The 22,895-nt window shown below is 47.4% G+C and overlaps 1 pseudogene; it reads left to right on the forward strand.

Moving 5' to 3' along the window:
- Nucleotides 1-459: 459 nt before the first annotated feature.
- The window catches only part of LOC147115059 (uncharacterized), a 78,153-nt pseudogene continuing 55,717 nt past the window's right edge, over nt 460-22,895 (forward strand).

The following is a 22,895-nucleotide window of genomic DNA, read 5'->3' on the forward strand; positions in this document are numbered from 1 at the left end:
AGGCAGGCACTTTGGCCAAGTAGCAGTAGGTCCCTTTGAAAATAGAACCAGCCGCACTATATGGGTTAACGGGGCAGTAATAGTTACAGGCCACATTTCAAGGCCATTACCGCTCAGTTAATGCCAGGCGAAGCAGTGAAAGTCGACCCCTAACTGTTACTGCCTGCGAAAGGAATCGCAGTCAAGCCTAATCATATCCTCCTCACCCATTATCCGTACATGTGTACTTTCCAATAGGGGTAACTACATAATGATTGAGAACAAAAACACTGGTTGATTTCTTTTGCCCTTCCTTTCCCAGAAGTGCTGCAGTGGTTAAACAGCTGCCCCAGATGAAGTCAACTAAGTCAATACAGAATCAAACCTGGGACCTCCTGGACAGTGTGGGTCAGTTCTACACCGGGAACTGCCTATTATCACTATGCCTCAACTTTAATTTTCTTTTTGACATAAAACGTAATGCAGAAATCTAAGGGTAAATTCAATAATCTCGTACTCCCAGCAGGGACCCAGGTCAGAAATAGGGCTACAATGCTGTAGTGCCAATTCTCTTCCTTTCAGGTGTCAAGCATCGCAAGCTTCAACAATACTTGGACATCAACGCCCCACCGGAATCTTCTTCCCTTTCACTTTCCTCTGACCCCATTCCTTCTTCCAATCTCACTCCCTGCCATGTTTTCACTATCCCCTCCGACCTTCCCCTCTCTGACCCTGAACGATCAGTCCTCAGCAAAGGCATGAGCTTCATCCCCTTATGCCCCCACCTCAATGAATTTTGAGCTCGGCATGACGCTGAGCTCTTTTTCTGTCGCCCTCTTCTCCATGCCTACTTCTTTGGCCAGGAGTCTTCCCCCCGCACAGTTGATCCTTTCTCCCGTTTTCGGAATTCTTGTTCTACCTGGACCCCTCCCTCTGGCCTCTTACCCTCTCTAGATCTTTACATTGCGAACTGCTGGTGTGACATCAGCCATCTCAATTTCTCTGCTTCCCTCATTCGCTCCAACCTACCTCCCTCTGAATTTGCAGCACTCCGTTCTCTCAGATCCAACCCCAACATTGTCATTAAACCTGCTAACAAGGGTGGCACTGTTGCTATTTGGCGAAGTGACCACTACCTTGTGGAGGTTGAATGCCAACTCTCTGACACCTCCCCCCACCTCCCCCTGGACCATGACCCCATTACCGAACATCAAGCCACCGTTTCCAAGACCGTCACTGACCTCATCTCCTCTGGAGATCTTCCCCCCATGTCCACCAACCTCATAGTTCCCCAAACCCACACAGCCCGCTTCTACCTCCTTCCTAAGATCCACAAACAGGACTGCCCTGGTAGACCCATCGTTTCAGCCTGTTCTTGCCCCATGGAAGTGATTTTTTCCTGTCTCGACTCTATTTTTTCGCCCCTTGTCCAGTCTCTTCCCACCTACATCCCTGACTTTTCCGATGCCCAACACCACTTTAACAGTTTCAAGTTTCCTGGCCCCAACTGTCTCCTTTTCACTATGGACGTCCAATCCCTCTACACCTCCATCCCCCACCAGGACAGCCTGAGGGCGCTCCGCTTCTTCCTTGAACAGAGGACCAACCAGTCCCCATTCACCACCACCCTCCTCTGCCTGACTGAACTGGTTCTCACATTGAACAACATTTCCTTTGACTCTATTCACTTCCTCCAAATTAAAGGTTTGCTATGGGAAACTGCATGGGTCCTTGGAGCTATGCCTGCCTTTTCATGGGCTATGTGGAACATTCTTTGTTCCAATCCTACTCAGGTCCCCCCCCTCACTTCTTTTTCCAGTACATTGATGACTGTATCAGTGCCGTTTCCTGCTCTCGCCCTGAACTAGAAAATTTCATTCACTTTGCTTCCAATTTCCACCCTTCCCTCATCTTCACATGGTCCATCCCTGACTCTTCCCTTCTCTTCCTCGACTTCTCTGTCTCCATTTCTGGGGATAGGCTACCACAGCTACCTGGACTACACTTCCTCCCACCCCACTTCCTGTAAGGACTCTATTCCATCTCCCAGTTTCTCAGACTCCGTCGCATTTGTTCTGACGATGCCACCTTCCATACTAGTGCTTCAGATATGACTTCCTTTTCCCTCAAACGAGGATTCCCCTCTACCGTGGTTGACATAGCCCTCAACTGCGTCCGTTCCATTTCCCGCACTTCTGCTCTCACCCCTTCCTCTCCCCACCCCCCAGAACCATGATAGGGTTTCCCTTGTCCTCACCTTTCACCCCACCAGCCTCCACATTCAACGGATCATCCTCCACCATTTTCCACCCCGCTTCCTGTAAGGACTCTATTCCGCAACACCCTGGTCCACTCCTCAATCACCCCCAACACCCCCTCCCCTTCCCATGGCACCTTCCCATGCAAGTGCAGGAGATGCAACACCTGCCCTTTTATCTCCTCCCTTCCCATTGTCCAGGGCCCCAAACATTCGTTCCAGGTGAAACAGCGATTTACTTGTACTTCTTGCAAATCAGTATACTGTATTCGCTGCTAATGATGCAGTCTGCTCTACAGTGACCAAACGCAGATTGGGTGACCGCTTTGCGGAACACCTCCATTCAGTCCGTAAGTGTGACCCCGAGCTTCCAGCCGCCTGTCACTTTAATTCTCCGCTCCACTCCCACTCTGACCTTGACCTCTTACACTGTTCCAACGAAGCTCAATGGAAGCTCGAGGAACAGCACCTCATCTTTCGATTTGGCACTTTACAGCCTTCTGGACTCAACATCGAGCTCAACAATTTCAGACCATAACCTCGGCCCCTATTTTTTCAGATGGCAACTGTTGATGATTCTGCCATTCCCATTTACACCTCTTCTAGGCTCATCTTTTGTTTCTTTACTTGTCCCATTACCATCTCCTTTTGCTTTGTACAATCATACCTTTTGTCATTTAATCTCTCCGGCCTTCCACCCTATCACAGACCTTCCCTTTTGTTCTTTCCTCCCCTCCTCCCTTCCCCTGCCCTGTACTTGCTTAAAATCTGTTACAGCTCTAACTTTTTCCAGTTCTGACGAAAGGACATCGAGCTAAAATGTTGAGTATTTCCAGCATTTTCTGTTTTTATTTCAGATTTCCAGCATCTGCAGTATTTTGCTTTTGACTTAATTTTTAAAAATTCTTTCTGACTTCCATTGTTCACTTGAAGCATTTTTTTTGAAGGTTTAGGGCAGCTAACAAAACAGCCTTGAAGGGTCCTTAAGCTTGAAGAGGGAACACTGTCATGGTTGCTTCAGATATGGAGCCAAGTCAACCTTTGACCTGTTTTTATGCATCAGCGTAGGAATGGGCTATTAATAAACAAACAATTCCTCCATTCAGGTCTTCCAGGCATGCATGCAGCCTAGCATGCGGCCACCACTGAAAAGGTGTAAAATATTTTTGTTTTACTTAAAATGTGGAGCCAGGAGCAGCACTCCCGACTTCTCCCGGCTTCACAGTACTCTTGCCGGCCACGATTGCCCCACCCACCCCGGTCCCCGGCGAAGCAGGCGGCCTAAATTGGCTTTAAATTACCAGGACAGTTTATGATGATAGAGATCCACATAAAATACTGAGTGTGACAAATGAAAGTAGTTTAAGTCCAAGGGTTCAGATTCAATTGCAGAGGGAATAAATCACAGTGTTTATAAATCAGTGAAGTAAACAAGCTTGAGTAGGATGCATGGCCTTTTCCATTATTGATTGAATAAATTGCCACAGGTCTAAGATAAATAACCAATGTTGTAGCAATTTGTTTATAGAGTGCACTAGCTGAGTTTGTAATCAGCTGTACATTTACCATTTCCATCCCTTCATTGACATTATATTGTGCTTCAGTCAACACACGCTCTCAAAGGTCATTTCAATACTATCACTCATCCAGTCCTCCGTAGAATAGTTGGAAATATTTGTTTGAAATTTTGCTTTCAAGTCTAATTAGGATCTGTTTATACAAACTCAATTAAAAAAAAATCCTGCCAATCTCCCTGGCTAAACAACTGACAATGATCATTTTCCTTTTTGTTCAGGGTTCAAGATTCTTTTAATACTCAATTGCCTAGAAATTGGATATGGCCACAAAACGGGCAGGGTCATGGCCCAACGATGTTTAGCTATGCCAGGTCAAAATGGTCTAGGTAGCACGCACAATTCATGTTCAGTCCTCATTAACATGATTGTAGTCTTGATCTCAGTGCTAAACTGCCACTCATTAGCTTACCGCTCAACAGGTGGGCCAATATCGGGTCCAGTCTAATTCCCAGTCATGTTTGCCACAGGCTTTATTTAGTATCAAAGAATCATAGAATAGAATCATAGAATGGTTACCGCACAGAAGGAGGCCATTCAGCCCGTTGAGCTCGTGACAGCTCTCTGCAAGAGAACTTCAGCTAGTCTCACTCCCCCTTTCCCCGTAGCCCTGCAAATTCTTTTCCTTCAGGTACTTATCCAATTATTTTGGAAAGTCACGATTGAGTCTGCCTCCACCAACTTTTCAGGCAGTGCATTCCAGATGCTAGCCACTCGCTGCATAAAAAAGCTTTTCCTCATAGCGCCTTTGGTTCTTCTGCCAAACACCTTAAATTTGTGTCCTTTGGTTCTTGACCCTTCTGCCAAGAGTACTTAAAGGGGAGGTGCATTGATGCTACAGCACCTCATTGTCAATCCACTTACAACTTCATCTGGAAGAAGATGGCAGTGGAAACATATGGCTGAGGCTCAGCACAGGGACCACAGTCCGCAGATTCTCCGATGCTGCTCTTGAGGCACTGGTGGTGGCCATGGAGAGGAGGCAGGCTGTCCTCTTCCTCCAGACTGGCAGGAAGCCCTCGCCACAGACATCGCGAAGGCTCTGGCATGAGATAGCTGCCTATGAGACGGCCAGCACTGTGGTCCCAAGGTTGGCCATCCAGTGCCGAAATAAGTTTAATGACCTCACAGGCAGGTCAAGGTGAGTGAAGGCTTCAGCAAATGCCATATCCCACCATCTGCACCACAAGCCTCACACGCTGCCTAATGCACCACACCCCCATCACTCACCTACCAACAATCAACAACAATCACCACTCATACCTCACAATCATAGCTTCACTTCACCATCACAATCTTCTTCTTCTTAGGCAGTCCCTCGGAACTGAGGATGACTTGCTTCCACACTAAAAATGAGTTCTCAGGCAACTGATGAGTCCAATGCGGGACCTACAGTCTCTATCACAGGTGCGGCAGACAGTGGTTGAAGGGACGGGTGGGTGGGGTTCTTGGGTTGACATGTGCTACTTCCGCTGTTTGCGCTTGGCTTTCGCTTGCTCCCGGCGAAGAGACCCGAGGTGTTCGGCGCCTTCCCAGATGCTTCTCCTCCACTTTGTGCGGTCTTGGGCCAGGGATTCCCAGGTGTTGATGGGGATGTTGCACTTTTTCAAGAAGGCTTTGAGGGTGCCCTTGAAGCATTTCCTATGCCCACCTGGGGCTCCGAGTAGAGTGCTTGCTTTGGGAGTCTCGTATCGGGCATGCGGATGATGTGGCCCGTCCATCAGAGCTGATTGAGCGTGGTCAAAGCTTTGATGCTGGAGATGTTGGCCTGAGCGAGAACACTGACGTTGGTGCGTCTATCCTGCCAATGGATTTGCAGGATCTTGCGGAGGCACCATTGGTGGTACCTCTCCAGTGCTTTGAGGTGTCTGCTGTACATGGTCCATGTCTCTGAAGCATACAGGAGGGCAGGTATCACTACTGCTCTGTAGACTATGAGTTTGGTGCTGGGTTTGAGGTCCTGGTCTTCAAACACTCTCTTCCTCAGGTGACTGAAGGCTGCACTGGCACAGTGAAGGCAGTGTTGGACTTCGTCATCGACATCTGCCCTTGTATCACAACCTTACCACTGCTGTAACACTCAGACACACATCTCACTCCTTGCACACGCTGACAGCAATTCAACTATGACAGGCATATCACCCAAACTCATTGCACCACACTTACTCACACACTTCCCTTTCTCTTGCAGGCCAAGGTCACGCATAACAGGAGGGAGCAGCGGCAGACAGGCAGGTGGGGGCAAGCTGCCATCGAGGACCTCACCGACCTGGAGGAGAGAGTGCTGGAGATCTGGAGGAGAGAGTGTTGGACAACAGATCATGGAGGCCGTGGCATCCGGAGGAGTTGAAGCCCTTGGGGGACAGCAGCAGTATGCTCATTCCTAATCCTTCTTCTCACATCCCACTTGCCCCTCATCCCACAATCTCTTCTCAGTTTCAAGCTGCTGATGCTGTATGCATGGATATCTTACTTCCCCCGCCCCACTCCCCTCACCATAACCCGACTCTTGTGCCTTTCTGCTTTCAGCTAATCAAGACCAAGCACCCGAGCAGACTATCTCTGAGGCGATGCAGGAGGGTGAGTTTGCATGTGAGTTCTGCTGTCATCCAGCCATCCCAGACCGCTGCCGTCCATGCTGAGGTGGTACAGTCAACAGCTGAGCCCTCTAGGGCCAGAGCTGCTCGAGGTTGTCCTGCAAGGCCATCTGAAGTCTCCCCCATGGACACTGAGCATCCTTCCACCAGCCCTGCTGCAGCCACTGGGGGAGCACTTTGTAGGAGCACTAGATCAGGAAAGGGCACCTGAACGACAGGCACTAAGGGATTGCACAAGGGTGATTAGTTCATACTTTTGCTGTAAATATGTGTCAATTGATTATTGATAAATTTATAAATTTTGTTTGGAATCTTTTGTGGTGGTTCTCATTTCAGCTTTGTGCCCAGGAGGACACTGTGATATTCCATGACAGAGGGATGGTATGATGGGGATGTGGTGAGCAACGGGGATCTGGGGTTTCATTCATTGGAATTGGAGTCTGATGAGGTGTTCATGAACAGTCCGTCTGGAAGGGGGATTGGCTGCCTGCCACCTCCCTTCCTCCTTGTCCTCTTCCTTTTGCTCATCTTCCTATTCCTTCTCCTTCTCTTCATCCTACTCTGCTTCGTTCTCCTCCTGAAGTGGTCCCGCAATCCCTGGTGGAAAGGGCTGAGCCCTCATGATGGCCAAGTTGTGAAGCATGCAGCAGACCACCACAAAATAGGACACCTGCTCCGCCAAGTAACGGAGGGCTCCTCCCAAGTGGTCAAGGCAGTGGAGCCATTGCTTCAGTAGCCTAATGGTCTGCTCGATGATTTTTCTGATGGAAGCATGGCCCTCATTATATGAGTGCTGCGCAGGAGTGGTGGGGTTGCGGAGGGGAGTCATCAGCCAGGTGAAGAGCGGATAGCCCTTGTCTCCGAGCAGCCAACCTCGAGTTTCATGTGGTGGCTGGAAGATTGCTGTCACACCAGACTGGCGCAGGATGAAGGCATCGTGGCTGCTGCCAGGATAACAGGCATAAACCATCAGAATGTGCTGGGCGTGGTTGCACCAATTGCACATTAAGTGAGCGGTAGCTTTTGTGGTTAAGGAAGCTCTCAGGATTGTTTGCAGCACCCGCAAAGCCATATGGGTGCAGTCAATGGGGCTCTGCACCATGGGGAAGCCATCCTACTATCCTGGCAAAGCTACAAACGTGCTCATCCTGCTTCTCTCTGCTCAGAGAGAAGAAAACATAGTCCCTTCTCCTGGTGCAGAGAGCCTCTGTGACCTCCCGAATGCAACGATGGACGGCGAACTGGGAGATGTCAACTCTGTTTCCTGCTGCAGAGTGCAAGGATCAGCTGGTGAAGAAATTGAGGGCCACAGTGACCTTGAGGGCCACTGGGAGTGCTGTGTTCGCCCTGCCCTCAGGCTGCAGGTCTGGTTGCAGGAGATGGTAGAGTTCTGTGACCACCTCCTTGGTGAAGTGGAGCTTCCTAATACACTGCTTCTTGCTTATGCGGAGATAAGAGAAGTGCTCTCTGAAGACCCTAGCCTTGTAAGGCCTCCTGTTGAGAGCCCTCCAGTCCCTCCACATCCTCCACATTTTTGCATCTTCTGCGCTGCCTCTGCTCCCTCTCCTGAAGATACTCAAGCATGAGGAGGACTGCCAGTAGAATCCCCATGATTGTGCACAAGTGTTGTGAGCAGAAGCCTTTAAATAATAATGAAGGCATTCTCCACTTGCAACAACACTCCCTGTTACCGCAGAACTTTGAAAGAGGTTAGTAAAGCTGGTGGAGTTGCAGAAAGTTGCACAGAGCCAGTCAAACTGCAGAAACAAGTTGTTGCTGATGATCCCTTTAAATACCGCTGCCGGAGCCTCTTTCCTGTTTGTCAATGTTTGCTCAGCTCATTGCACTTAAGGCATGCTGGTAAATGGAGTGGCGAAGTCGAAACTCGCAGATCTGGCATCAAGTGAGTGTTGCACACTCACTGACGTCACGGTCTGTATAATCTACATATCCCTAGTGAGCACAGACATCGACAGCGGCCATCCGAAAATGACGGCCGCCGTGGGACCCACCAGCTGCAGGTGGAAGAGCGGTGGCCACCATTTTACCCCCCGAATCTGGTGGTAACGGGTGGCGCTAAACCCCTGAATTTTTAACCGCTACTCAGGTCATGTATCTCAGGTCAACACATGACCCACTCCTCCTAGGCATCCACCAATGCTGCTCTTGAGCCAGCTGCTAGCTGGTGTGTACCAGCAATGATTCTCTCATTTTCTCTTTTCCCATGGAAAGTATTTGGTCTTGCTCAGTGCCTTCCCATTGTGGAGATCAGGAACTCAGCAGATTTGGAAATCGAGCCTGTGTCTCAGCTTTCCTGTTCCACCATGACTTGGATTTGTTTATTTTCAAACAGGTCCAGTTGCAAATTTGAGGGGTCAGGCAATCTATTTCTGTGCTGTAACATTCTCGGCTAGAAATTAGTTTGCACTCGAAAATGGGTGCGGGGATCGCAATATGGGATCAACCCGTGCCCATTTTAATTAATACAGGCAGAGCATAAGAACATAAGAAATAGGAGCAGGAGTAGGCCTTTCGAGCCTGCTCTGCCATTCAATAAGATGGCTGATCTTCTCCACTTTCCTGAACTATCCCCATATCCCTTGATTCCCTGAATATACAAAAATCTATTGATCTCTGTCTTGAATATACTCAACGACTGAGCCTCCTCAGCCCTCTGGGGTAGAGAATTCCAAAGATTCAACACCCTCTGAGAGATTAAATTTCTCCTCATCTCAGTCCTAAATGGCCGACCCCTTATTCTGAGACTGTGACCCCTGGTTCTAGACTCCCCAGCCAGGGGAAACACCCTCAATGCATCTACCCTGTCAAGCCCTGTAAGAATTTTATATGTTTCAATGAGATCACCTCTCATTCTTCTAAACTCTAGAGAATATAGGCCTAGTCTACTCAATCTGTCACAGAAATCACAGAAATCACAGAAACCCCACAATGCAGATAGAGGCCATTTCGGCCCATCGAGCCTGCACCAACACATATCCCACCCGATCCCTGTAACCCCTACACCAACACATATCCCACCCTATCCCCGTAACCCCATGTATTTAATCCCCCTAACACTAAGGGTCAATTTATCATAGCCAATCAACCTAACTCGTAGGACAATCCCCCCATCCCAGGAACCAGTCTGATGAACCTTTGTTGCACTCCCTCTGTGGCAAGTATATCCTTCCTTAGGTAAGGAGACCAAAACTGTACACAATGCTCCAGGTGTGGTCTCACCAAGGCCCTATATAATTGCAGTAAGATGTCTTTACCTTTATACTCAAATCCTCTTGTAATAAAGGCCAACATACCATTTGCTTTCCTAATCGCTTGCTGTACCTGCATGTTAACTTCCAGTGATTCGTGTACAAGGACACCCAGGTCCCTCTGAACACCAACATTTCCCAATCTCTCACCATTTAAAAAATACTCTGCTTTTCTATTTTTCCTACTAAAGTGGATAACTTCACATTTCTCCACATTATATTCCATTTGCCATTCACTTAGCCTGTCTATGTCCCCCTTGAAGCCTCAATGCATCCTCTTCACAACTTACATTCCCACCCAGCTTTGTATCATCAGCAAACTTGAATATATTACATTTGGTCCCCTCATTCAAATCATTGATGTAGATTGTGAATAGCTGAGGCCCAAGCACTGATCCTTGCGGTACCCCACTAGTTAAAACCTGCCAACCTGAAAATGACCCATTTATTCCTACTCTCTGTTTTCAATCTGTTAATCAATCCTCAATCCATGCTAGTATATTACCCCCAATCCCATGAGCCCTAATTTTGTTTAATAACCTCTTGTGTGGCACCTTATCGAATGCCTTCTGAAAATCCAAATACACCACATCCACTGGTTCCCCCTTACCGATTCTGCTAGTTGCAACCTCAAAAAATTCTAACAGATTTGTTAAACACAATTTCCCTTTCATAAATCCGTGTTGACTCTGCCCAATCCTATTATTATTATTTTCTAAGTGCCCTGTTACCACATCCTTAATAGTAGATTCTAATATTTTCCCTACTACTGATGTCAGGCTAACTGGTCTGTAGTTCCCCGTTTTCTCTCTCCTTCCTTTCTTAAATTACATTTGCTAGCCTTCCAATCCGCAGGAACCATTCTAGAATCTATGGAATTTTGGAAAATGACAACCAATGCATCCACTATCTCTATAGCCAACTCTTTCAAAACGCTAGGATGTAGGCCATCAGGTCCAGGGGATTTATCGGCTTTCAGTCCCATTAATTTCTCCAGTACTACTATTTTACTAATACTAATATTTTTCAGTTCCTCATTCTCGCTAGACCCTTGGTTGTCCATTATTTCCAGGAAGATTTTTGCGCCTTCTTCCGTGAAGACAGACAGAAAGTGTTTGTTTAATTTCTCTGCCATTTCCTTATTCGCCATTATAATTTCTCCTGTCTCAGTCTGTAAGGGACCCGCATTTACTGTCGCTAATCTTTTCCTTTTTACATACCTATAGAAGCTTTTACAGTCTGTTTTTATGTCTCTCGCTAGTTTAGTCTCATATTCTATTTTCCATTTCTTTATCAATTTCTTGATCCTCCTTTGCTGAATTTTAAATCCTCCCAATCCTCAGGCTTACTACTCTTTTCGGCCGCATTATAAGCCTCTTCCTTTGATCTAATACTTTCTTTAACTTCTCTTGTTAGCCATGGTTGGACCACTTTTCCTGTGGGGTTTTTGTGTCTTAAAGGAATGTATATTTGTTGTAAATTATGTATTAATTCTTTAAATGCTAGACGTTGTTCGTCCACTGTCAAACCTTTTAATGTAGTTTCCCAATCTACCTTAGCCAACTCACCCCTCATACCTATGTAGTTTGCTTTGTTTAGATTTAGGACCCTAGTTTCAGATTTAACTAAGTCACTTTCAAACTCAATATAAAATTCTATCATATTATGGTCACTCTTCCCTAAAGGCCCCTTTACTACACAATACTAGATCTAAAATAACCTGTTCCCTAGTTGGTTCCTCAACATAATGATCTATAAAACTATCTTGCATACATTCCATGAGTTCGTTCTCCACACTATTACTGCAAATTTGGTTTGCCTAGTCTATATGTAGATTAAAGTCCCCCATGATTACTATATTACCCTTGTTACATGCACCTCTAATTTCCTGATTTATACTCTGCCCTACATTACAACTACTGTTTGGGGGCCTATAAACAACTCCCACCAATGTTTTCTGCCCTTTGCTGTTTCTTAGCTCCACCCAAACTGATTCTACCTCTTGATTTTCAGAGCTAAGATCCTTTCTCTCTACTGTCTTTATCCCATCCTTTATTATCAGGGCTACCCCTCCTCCTATTCCATTTTGCCTAAAAGTTATATATCCTGGAATATTTAGTTCCAAACCTTGGCTACTTTGCAACCACGTCTCTGTTATGGCTATTAGATCAAACCTGTTATTTTCTATCTGCGCTATTAATTCATCTGTTTTGTTGCGAATGCTTCGCGCATTCAGATATAGTGCCTTTAGCTTTGACTTATTTCTTTTTCCCTGATGTCACCTTAGTCACTGATGCCTTATTACCCTTGTTACTCTCTCTGTCCCTTCCTGACTCACTCTGCTTATTTTTACCCAAAACTCTACTCTGCTCTAGAGCCTTGACATTTCTCTCGCTGCTTTTAAATTTACTCTTTCCTGATTCCTCCCGCCTCCCCTTCATTAGTTTAAAGCCCTGACTACTGCCCTAGTTATTCGGTTCGCCAGGACACTGGTCCCAGCATGCTAACTTCGTGCTTGCTGCTGAGTGGCAGGGATGAGGGGGAAGTGGGTTGTGAGAAGGAGGATTATGTATGAGTTTGTGCGAGGCTGGCGCTGATTAAAGCTAGCCTGCACTTCTTAAAGGCAGTCTGCACCTCTTAAAGGAGAGTTTCATTCTGTCTGCAGCAGGTGATTCAATTGGCTGGGAAAGAGAATCAGTGCAGCAAAAAAATCTACCGATGTCACAACAGGGGAGAGAGAGCGTACTCCAACATTCTCTGATGCTTCATTGGCGGTCTTGGTGCATGAGGTGAACACAAGGAGAGAAGCTCTCTTTCCACAGGGGGACAGGAGACCTGCCAGGTAAATGCACAAATGGCATTGGGAGCAGATAGCCGTCGTGGTGATAGGCAGCAGTGTAGCCCCGAGGACCTGGACACAATGCAGGAAAAAGTTTAATGACCTCACACGAGTGGTCAAGGTCAGTGAATTCATCTTCAAATTCCATATCCCACCAGCTGCACCACTAACCTAAAACACTGCTCAATGTACCACATCCCCATTACTCACCTACCAACAATCTCTACCAAAAACAACTCACACCTCACATTCATAGCTTCATCTCACCCTCAGACACTTACCACAGCTGCAAGCCTCAGACCCACATCTCACAGCTTGTACACACTGTCAGCTATTCAACCATGACACACATATCACCCAAACACATTGCACCACACTCACTGATACACTTCCATTTCTCTTGCAGGACAAAGAGGCTCACAACCGGTGCCAGCAGGACCTAACTGGCGGGGAACAGGCATGCCTACATAACCTGACCGCAATGGAGGCCATTATTAGGAGGGCCATCACTGAGACTGTGGTAAGCGGCAGGGCTGAAAGAATACAAGATGCTGGTATCCTCATTCGTAATCCTCCTTCTCACATCCCAGTTCCCCCTCTTCCCACAATCTTTTGCACGGTGGCATAGTGGTTAGCACTGTTGCCTCACAGCGCCAGGGACCCGGGTACAAATCCGGCCTCGGGTGACTGTCTGTGTGGAGTTTGCACATTCTCCCCGTGTTTGCGTGGGTTTTCTCCGGGTGCTCCGGTTTCCGCCCACAGTCCAAAGATGTGCGGGTTAGGTTGATTGGCCATGATAAAAAAATTGGCCTTTAGTGTTAGGGGGGATTAAATACGTGGGGTTACGGGTATAGGGCTTGGGTGGGATGGCTGTCGGTGTAGGGACTGGGTGCTAGGGTTTGGATGATCAGCCATGATCTCGTTGAATGGCGGAGCAGGCTCGAAGGGCCGAATGGCCTACTCCTGCTCCTATCTTCTATGTTTCTATGTTTCTATGTTTCTGATTTACAATCTGCACATGGTGTAAGCATGTACTTCTTGCTTTTTCTCCCCTCCCCTCACCACAACTTTATCCTTGTGCCTTTCTCCTTTCAGATAGCCAATAACTGCCACCTAACCAGGCACTGATGGAGGAGCACAAAATAGAGGAGCACCAAGACACTGATGATAAAGACACAGCACCATCACTCGATTTCACACTCCCAGCCACCAGCTCTGATACTGACACTCTGCGCACTTTAGAGGATAAGTTAGACGCGAGATCTGCACATGGTGAGACACCGGGCATGAATGGCCTGCAGCCAGGACAGGGGGAAAGGGTAGTGCAAGTGCCACCTCCCGGAGGGCGAGGTCGCACTCAAGTTCTACTGCAGAGGACTCAGCTGAGGACTTCGATGTGCCGGCCTACAGAAAAAGGCTGATCGGTATGAACAGTGAAATGCTTGGTGCATTCGCAGGCCCGTCAGAAAGCCTGAATGCATTGTCAAGGAGCATGGAGGAGTCCAGCACCAAACTTGCTCAAGGCTTTGCGCAGAGCTTGGTGGCTATCCTATCCAGCATGGAAAGGGTGGGCAGATCCATTAGCGCACTTGTGGACACAACCATGATGCAGCTTCTGATGGCAGATGTCTCAGCTTCCACTGCAGCACAAGCAGCAGCCACCCAATGTCTGGGTGTTGCAGTGGAAGCTCAGACTGAAGTCATGGAAGCCCAGACTGCTGCCATCATGGTTGGGTTTACCAGTGTTGAAAGGGGCTTGCAGGGTGTCACAGCAGTCCAGCAATTGGTCCTCCAGCAGATTACTAGGATTGCTGAGGCACCGCCCTGGGGGAGTGGCAGTGGCTCCGTGGAGCACGATCTGCTGTCCTCTCTCAGGATGACAGCATTCGTCCTCCCACCCCTGCCATTCTGCCAGTGCCCTTGCTGTTGCCTGTCAACCAGCCAGCCCAGACTGCTGCCGCCCATGCCGAGGTGGTGTAGTCTAAAGCTGGACCTTCTATGCCCAGTGCTGCTTGAGGTTGTCCTGCAAGGCCATCTACTGTGTCCCCCACTGAAAGTCAGCAGCCTTCCACCAGCCATGCTGCAGCTACTGGGGTAGCACTTTGTAGGAGCACGAGACAGGCTAAGGCACACTGAAGACAGGCACTAAGGGAATGTACAAGGGTGATTAGTTGACTTTGTTCGGTTATATTGGATGGATTGACATATAAAATTGGATTGGAATGTTTCTTTCGTGGTGGCTTTTATTTCAGCATTGTGGCCAAGAGTATGCTGTGAAGGTCAGTAACAGAGGGAAGGTAAGGTGTGGGACTATTGTTGAAAGGGGAATTGGGGTTGCAGTCACTTGTACCGCAGTCAGATGAGTCGATCACAGACAGCCCGGGCAGAAAGGAGCAATCTGGGTTGCCTCCTCCCTTCTGCTTCCTCCTCTTCCGCTTCCTCCTCTTTCGCTTCCTCCTCCACCTCCTCTCCCTCTTTCTCCTCTTCCTCCTTTTCCGTGCCCTCCTCCTCCTCCTTAGCTGGCCGCTGTATGCCTGGTGGCAAGGGCTGTGCCCTCATGATGGCGAGGTTGCACCAGACCACGAATATTCTTGAGTGCACTGGTGAGTACTGCCGGGCTCCTCCAGAGCGGTCCAAGCAGCGGATGCGTTCTTTAAGGACACCAATGGTCTGCTCTATCAGATTCTGTGTGGCAGTATGGCTTTCATTATATGCATGCTGCTCATGTGTGCGTGGGTTGCGCAGCGGAGCCATGAGCCAGGTGGTCAGTGGATAGCCTGGAAGAGAGTGTTTGAAGACCAGGACCTCAAACCCGGCACTAAGCTCATGGTCTACAGAGCAGCAGTGATACCTGCCCTGCTGTATGCCTCAGAGACATGGACCATGTACAGCAGGCACCTCAAAGCACTGGAGAGGTACCACCAACGCTGCCTCCGCAAGATCCTGCAAATCCATTGGCAGGATAGGCGCACCAACGTTGGTGTTCTTGCTCAGGCCAACATCCCCAGCATTGAAGCTTTGACCACGCTCAGTCAGCTCCGATGGACGGGCCACATTGTCCACATGCCCGATACGAGACTCCTAAAATGAGTGCTCTACTCTGAGCTCCGGCACGGCAAGAGAGCCCCAGGTGGGCAGAGGAAATGCTTCAAGGACACCCTCAAAGCCTCCTTGAAAAAGTGTAACATCCCCACCGACACCTGGAAATCCCTGGCCCAAGACCGCACAAAGTGGAAGAGAAGCATTCGGGAAGGCGCCGAACACCTCGAGTCTCTTCGCCGGGAGCAAGTGGAAGCCAAGCGCAGGCAGCACACGGAGCGCAAGTCAACCCAAGCACCCCATCCACCTGCCCCTACAACCACCATCTGCCCCACCTGTGACAGAGACTGTAGGTTCCACATTGGACTCATCAGTCACCTGCGAACTCATTTTTAATCTGGAAGCAAGTCATCCTTGGTTCCGAGGGACTGACTAAGAAGAAGAGAAGGATAGCCCTTGTCACCCAGTAGCCACCCTCTGGTTTGTCGTGGTGGCTCAAAGACTGAGGGGACAGCGGACTGGCACAGAATAAAAGCATCATGACTGCTGACGGGATACCAGGCATTCAGCCCTATGATGTGCTGAGCATGGCCGCACACCAACTGCACATTCAGCGAGTGGTAACTTTTGCGGTTGTGGTACATCTCAGCATTTAGATGCGGTGCCCAATAAGCCACATGCGTGCAGTTGATGGGACCCTGCACCATGGGGAAGCCCGCTATCCTGGCAAAGCCACATACACACTCCGCCTGCTGCTCTCTGGCTAGAGAGAAGACAATGAACTCCCCTCCCTTGGCATAAAGAGCATCTGTCACCTCTCTTATGCAGCAATGGATGGCAAACTGGGAGATGTTACTCATGTTCCCTGCTCCAGCCTGGAAGGATCCCGATGCGAAGAAATTTGGGGCCACCATCATCTTCACAGCCACTGGCAGCACTGTGCTTGCCCTGGTGTGCGGCTGCAGGTCTGGTTGCAAGAGGTGGCAGAGTTCTATGAGCATCTCCTTCGTAAAGCACAGATGCCTCACACACTGCTCCTGGCTCAGGCTGAGGTAAGAAAATTGCTCTCGGAAGACCCCAGGTGGGTAAGGCCTCCTGCTGAGAGCCCTTCTCTCCCTACTTCTCCCTCTGTGAGCAGCTTAAGAACATAAGAAATAGGAGCAGGAGCAGGCCATTCGGCCCTTCGAGCCTGCGCCGCCATTTAATGAGATCATGGCTGATCTGATTTTGGCCTCAACTCCACTTTCCTGCCCATCTGTCTATCTCAGCCTTGAATATATTCAATGACTCAGCTTCCACAGCTCTCTGGGGTAAAGAATTCCAAAGATTCACGACCCTCTAAGAGAAGAAATTCCTCCTCATCTCCGCCTTAAATAGGCGATCCCTTATTCTGAGGCTATGCCCCCTTGTTCTAGATTCCCTGACGAGGGGAAACATCCTCTCAGCATCTACCCTGTCCAATCCCCTCAGAATCTTTTATATTTCAATAAGATCACTTCTCATTCTTCTAAACTCCAATGAGTATAGGCCCAACCTGCTCAACCTTTCTTCATAAGACAATCCTTCCATCCCAAAAATCAACCTAGTGAACCTTCTCTGAACTGCCTCCAATGCAAGTATATCCCTCCTTAAATAAGGGGACCAAAACTGTACGCAGTACTCTAGGTGTGGTCTCACCAGCGCCCTGTACAGTTATAGCAAGACTTCCCCACTTTTATACTCTATCCCCCTTGAAATAAAGGCCAACATTCCATTTGCCTTCCGAATTACTTGCTGCACCTGGATGTTAACTTTTAGTGTTTCATGTACGAGGATACCCAAATCCCTCTGTGCCGCCGCATTCTGTATTCTTTCTCCATTTAAATAATATTTTTCTTTTCTATTCTTCCTACCAAAGTGGATAACTTCACATTTTCCCACATTATACTCCATCTGCAAAATTCTTGCCCACTCACTTAACCTATCTATAACCCATTGCAAACTCTTTATGTCCTCCTCATAACTTGCTTTCCCATCTTGTTTCAGGGCCTATAAAACAGGCTTTGAAGTATGATCTTGCACTGAGCGTGATATCAACAGAGTGCTGCAAGTTGGGTGAGTTGGAGTTAGGTGAGGAGTGGAAGGAGGAGCTTCCTTGCTTCGCCTTTGTTTTTCCTAAATTTTTACCCTGTAGGAAGATGTCGTTGTCGGGAGCAGCAGGAGAGTAGTGAGTATTTAAACTCACTTTCACGGGCTTTTTCTCAAAGGCCAGTCAATCTCGCAGACTGGCGGCAGCATTCCAGAGCCATGCCATGATTCAAAAAATGACACGGGCAAGAGGAAGCAGCTGATTGGGTGAGTACGGCCAGGTGAGTATTTTTACTACTCTATAGTTTGACAGTTATGGTTAATAGTTTATAAAGTTTAGAAGGTCTTAATTTTTTGTGGTTATAGTTTCTAAGGTCTCTGTTGTGTATCGGGGAGTGCTAGTAACCAAGGGCCCTTGAGTATATCATTTAATTGTAGTGTAATTGGTGGTTTGGATTTAATTTAATTTAGATTAATTGAAGGGTAAGTCATGACAGCACAGCTCGGCCCCATGGCATGCTGCACCTACTGGCAGGCTGCATTGCGGCGCTGGAGCTGCAAATGGATACATACTGGAGCATTCGCAATGCTGAGGACGTCGTGGATATCACATTTAATCAGTTGGTCATACCACAGGTAAAGGCTGCACAAGCAGGAAGGGAATGGGTAACTGCCAGGCAGAGTAGTAGGCGCAGGCAGGTAGTGCAGGGGTCCCCTGTGGCCATCCCCCTCTCAAACAGATATACCAATTTGGATATTGTTGAGGGAGATGGCTTATCGGGGGAAGGCAGCAGCAGCCAACTTCCTTGCACCATGGGTGATTCTGCTGCACAGGACGGGAGGAAAAAGAACGGGAGAGCTATAGTGATAGGGGATTCTATTGTAAGGGGAATAGATAGGCGTTTCTGCGGCCGCAAACGAGACTCCAGGATGGTATGTTGCCTCCCTGGTGCAAGCATCAAGGATGTCTCGGAGCAGCTGCAGGGCATTCTGGAGGAGGAGGGTGAACAGCCAGTTGTTGTGGAGCATATAGGTACCAACGATATAGGTAAAAACTGGGATGAGGTCCTAAAAGCTGAATATAGGGAGTTAGGAGGTAAATTAAAAAATAGGACCTCAAAGGTAGTAATCTCAGGATTGCTACCAATGCCGCGTGCTAGTCAGAGTAGAAATAGAAGGATATTTCAGATTAATACGTGGCTAGAGGAATGGTGCAAGGGGGAGGGATTCAAATTCCTGGGACATTGGAACTGGTTCTGGGGGAGGTGGGACCAGTACAAACTGGACGGTTTGCACCTGGGCAGGACCAGGACTGATGTCCTAGGGGGAGTGTTTGCTAGTGCTGTTGGGGAGGGTTTAAACTAAAATGGCAGGGGGTTGGGAACCTGTGCAGGGAGACAGAGGAAAGGGAAGCAAGGATAGAAGCAAAAGAAAGGAAGGAGAAAAGCAAATGTGGCAGTCAGAGAAATCAAGGGTTTAAATCAAACATGGCCACAGTAAATAATAATTCTAAAAGGTCTAAGAGTGTTAAAAAAACAAGCCTGAAGGCTTTGTGTCTTAATGCGAGGAGCCTTCGTAATAAGGTGAATGAATTAGCTGTGCAAATAGATGTAAACGGATATGGTATAATTGGGATTATGGAGACATGGCTTCAGGGTGACCAAGGCTGGGAATTCAACATGCAGGGGTATTCAATATTCAGGAAAGACAGGCAAAAAGGAAAAGGAGGTGGGGTAGCATTGCTGGTTAAAGAGGAGATTAAGACAATAGTAAGGAAGGATATTAGTTCTGATGATGTGGAATCTGTATGGGTAGAGTTGAGAAATACCAAGGGGCAGAAAATGTTTGTGGGAATTGTATACAGACCCCCAAACAGTAATGCTGAAGTTGGGGATGGCATTAAACAGGAAATTAGAGATGCGTGCAATAATGGAACAGCAGTTATCATGGGTGACTTTAATCTACATATAGATTTGTCTAACCAAATTAGTAACAATACTGTGGAGGAGGAATTCCTGGTGTGTATACGGGATGGTTTCCTGGACCAATATGTCGAGGAACCAACTAGAGATCAGGCTATCTTAGATTGGGTATTATGTAATGAGAAAGGATTAATTAGCAGTCTTGTTCTGTGAGGCCCCTTGGGGTGGAGTGATCATAATATGATCGAATTCTTCATTAAGATGGAGAGTGAAGTATTTGACTCAGAGACTAGGGTCCTGAATTTAAATAAAGGAAACTACGATGGAATGAGGTGCCAGTTGGTTAGGATGGATTGGGGAACGTTACTTAAAGGGTTGATGGTGGGCAGGCAATGGCAAACATTTAAAGATCGCACGGATGAACTGCAGAATTTGTTCATCTATGTTTGGCATCAAAATAAAAAAACCGTGACTCAACCGTGGCTAATAAGGGAAATTAGGGATAGCATAAGATCCAAGGAGAGGACATATAAATTGGCCAGAAAAAGCAGCAAACCTGAGGTTTGGGAGCAGTTTAGGATTCAGCAAAGGAGGACAAAGGGATTAATTAAGAGGGGGAAAATAGAGTAAGCTTGCAGGGAACATAAAAACTGACTGTAAAAGCTTCTATAGATACGTGAAGACAAAAAGATTGGTGAAGTCAAGCGTAGGTCCCTTGCAGTCAGAATCAGGGGAATTTATAATGGGGAACAAAGAAATGGCTGACCAATTAATTACATACTTTGGTTCTGTCTTCACAAAGGAGGACACAAATAACCTTCCAGAAATGTCGGGGAACATAGGGTCTAATGAGAGGGAGGAACTGAATGAAATCAGTATTTGTAGGGAAATGGTGTTAGGGAAATTGACAGGATTGAAGGCCGATAAATCCCTAGGGCCTGATAATCTACATCCTAGGGTACTTAAGGAAGTGGCCCTAGAAATAGTAGATGCATTGCTGGTCATCTTCCAAAATTCTATAGACTCTGGAACAGTTCCCATGGATTGGAGGGTAGCTAATGTAACCCCACTATTCAAAAAATGGGGTAGAGAGCAAACGGAGAATTATAGACCGGTAAGCCTGACATCGGTAGTGGGGAAAATGCTAGAGTCCATTATAAAAGATGTAATAGCAGAGCACTTGGAAAACAGTGACAGGATCGGACAAAGTCAACATGGATTTACAAAAGGTAAATCGTGCTTGACTAATCTGGAATTTTTTGAGGATGTAACTGGTAGAATAGATAAGGGAGAACCAGTGGATGTGATGTATTTGGACTTTCAGAAGGCTTTCGATAAGGTCCCGCATAAGAGATTAGCGTGCAAAGTTAAAGCACATGAGATTGGGGGTAAGGTACTGACTTGGATAGAGAACTGGTTGGCAGACAGAAAGCAAAGAGTTGGAATAAACGGGCCTTTTTCCGAGTGGCAGGCAGTGACTAGTGGGGTACCGCAGGGATCGGTGCTAGGACCCCAGCTATTCACAATATATATTAATGATCTAGATGAGGGAACTAGATGTAATATCTCCAAGTTTGCAGATGACACAAAGCTGGGTGGGCGTGTGTGCTGTGAGGAGGATGCCGAGAAACTCCAGTATGATTTGGACAGGTTGGGTGATTAGGCAAAAGCATGGCAAATGCAGTATATTGTGGATAAATGCGAGGTTATCCACTTTGGTGGCAAAAACAGGAAGGCAGATTATTATCTGAATGGCAATAGATTGGGAGAAGGGGAAGTGCAACAAGACCTGGGTGTCTTTGTGCACCAGTCGCTGAAGGTAAGCATGCAGGTGCAGCAGGTGGTTAAGAAGGCAAATGGTATGTTGGCCTTCATAGCGAGAGGGTTCGAGTACAGGAGCAAGGATGACTTGCTGCAGTTGTACAGGGCCTTGGTGAGACCACACCTTGAGTATTGTGTGCAGTTTTGGTCACCTTATCTGAGGAAGGATGTTCTTGCCATGGAGGGAGTGCAGCGAAGATTCACCAGACTGATACCTGGGATGGCAGGAATGAAGTATGAAGAGAGATTGGGTCAATTGGGCTTATACTCACTGGAGTTTAGAAGATTGAGAGGGGATCTCATTGAAACTTATAAAATTCTAGTAGGACTAGACAGACTGGTTGCAGGAAGGATTTTCCCGATGGCGGGGGAGTCCAGAACCAGGGGTCACAGTTTAAAGTTAAAGGGTAAGCCATTTAGGACAGAGATGAGGAGGAATTTCTTCACCCAGAGAGTGGCGAACCTGTGGAATTCTCTACCACAAAAGGCAGTTGAGGCCAATTCATTATTAAATATATTAAAGAAGGAGTTAGATATATTTTTTAAGGCTAAGGGGATCAAGGGATATGGGGAGAAAAGAGGGACAGGTGTAGGATTCACAAAATTCCCACATCTCCCAAGTTATTAACAAGGGTACCCTAAAAGGAAATGGCTTTTGGACTTCATGGCAAGACCTGAAAGGTTAAAGCGGGACCCTGCAAACAGCATGTCAAGTTCAAAGCTCAAAACTCGACATGTCCGGGCCTGTGGGAGACAGCTTGATTTGTGATTTGAAACCAGACAGCTAAAGGAGACAGAACACGCATTCTTCCCTTTAAAACAAATCAACCCAGGAAATGACTTAATCTTGCACAAACTTAAAGCCATCAAGACTATGCATATATAATCGCTTACAGTTCAAACTAGCTACCAAGCCAGGAAGACACCGATTTACATTATGCATAAACAAACACCAAGACATTAAAAACCATTTGACAATGGCACAACCGCCCAAAAACCAGTTAAGGTGAATGACTATAATCACCTTAACGAGCCTGCCAAAAATCAGACAAAGAACTAACCCTGATTTGGCACGCAGATAACAAACTCAAAAAGAGTATAATTGCAGGCCCATCGGTAACCAGTGGGGCATTGGGGACAAGCAGGCACACGCTCAGGGCCAGGTTACTCGAAACTCAAAGAAGCAGACTGGAAGGCTCATGGAACATCACAACGAGGAGGCACGGTGGGGCAGGCTCGACCGAAGATGACTAGGCCGTAACCGTAGCCTTACACAGAGACCGACCATGAGCACTGCGGTAACAAAGGGCCAGGTAAACCATACCTTCAGATCATTACCACTGCACAGGTAATGATCTAGGCCACTGCAACCGAGCCGACACCGAAGACCGCCAACCAAACACCAACCGCAACGAAACTCGACGACCAGACCACCACCAGAAGAACAAAACCCAAAGTTTTCCACTCTACAAGCTAAAGTACCCAACAAAGACTTTACTCCCTATCTCTAATGGAGCAAAGAAGGTACTTA

Source organism: Somniosus microcephalus, chromosome 7 (genome assembly GCF_052327205.1).
Source record: "Somniosus microcephalus isolate GS21.2 chromosome 7, FLI_Smic_1.0, whole genome shotgun sequence".
Taxonomy (NCBI): domain Eukaryota; kingdom Metazoa; phylum Chordata; class Chondrichthyes; order Squaliformes; family Somniosidae; genus Somniosus; species Somniosus microcephalus.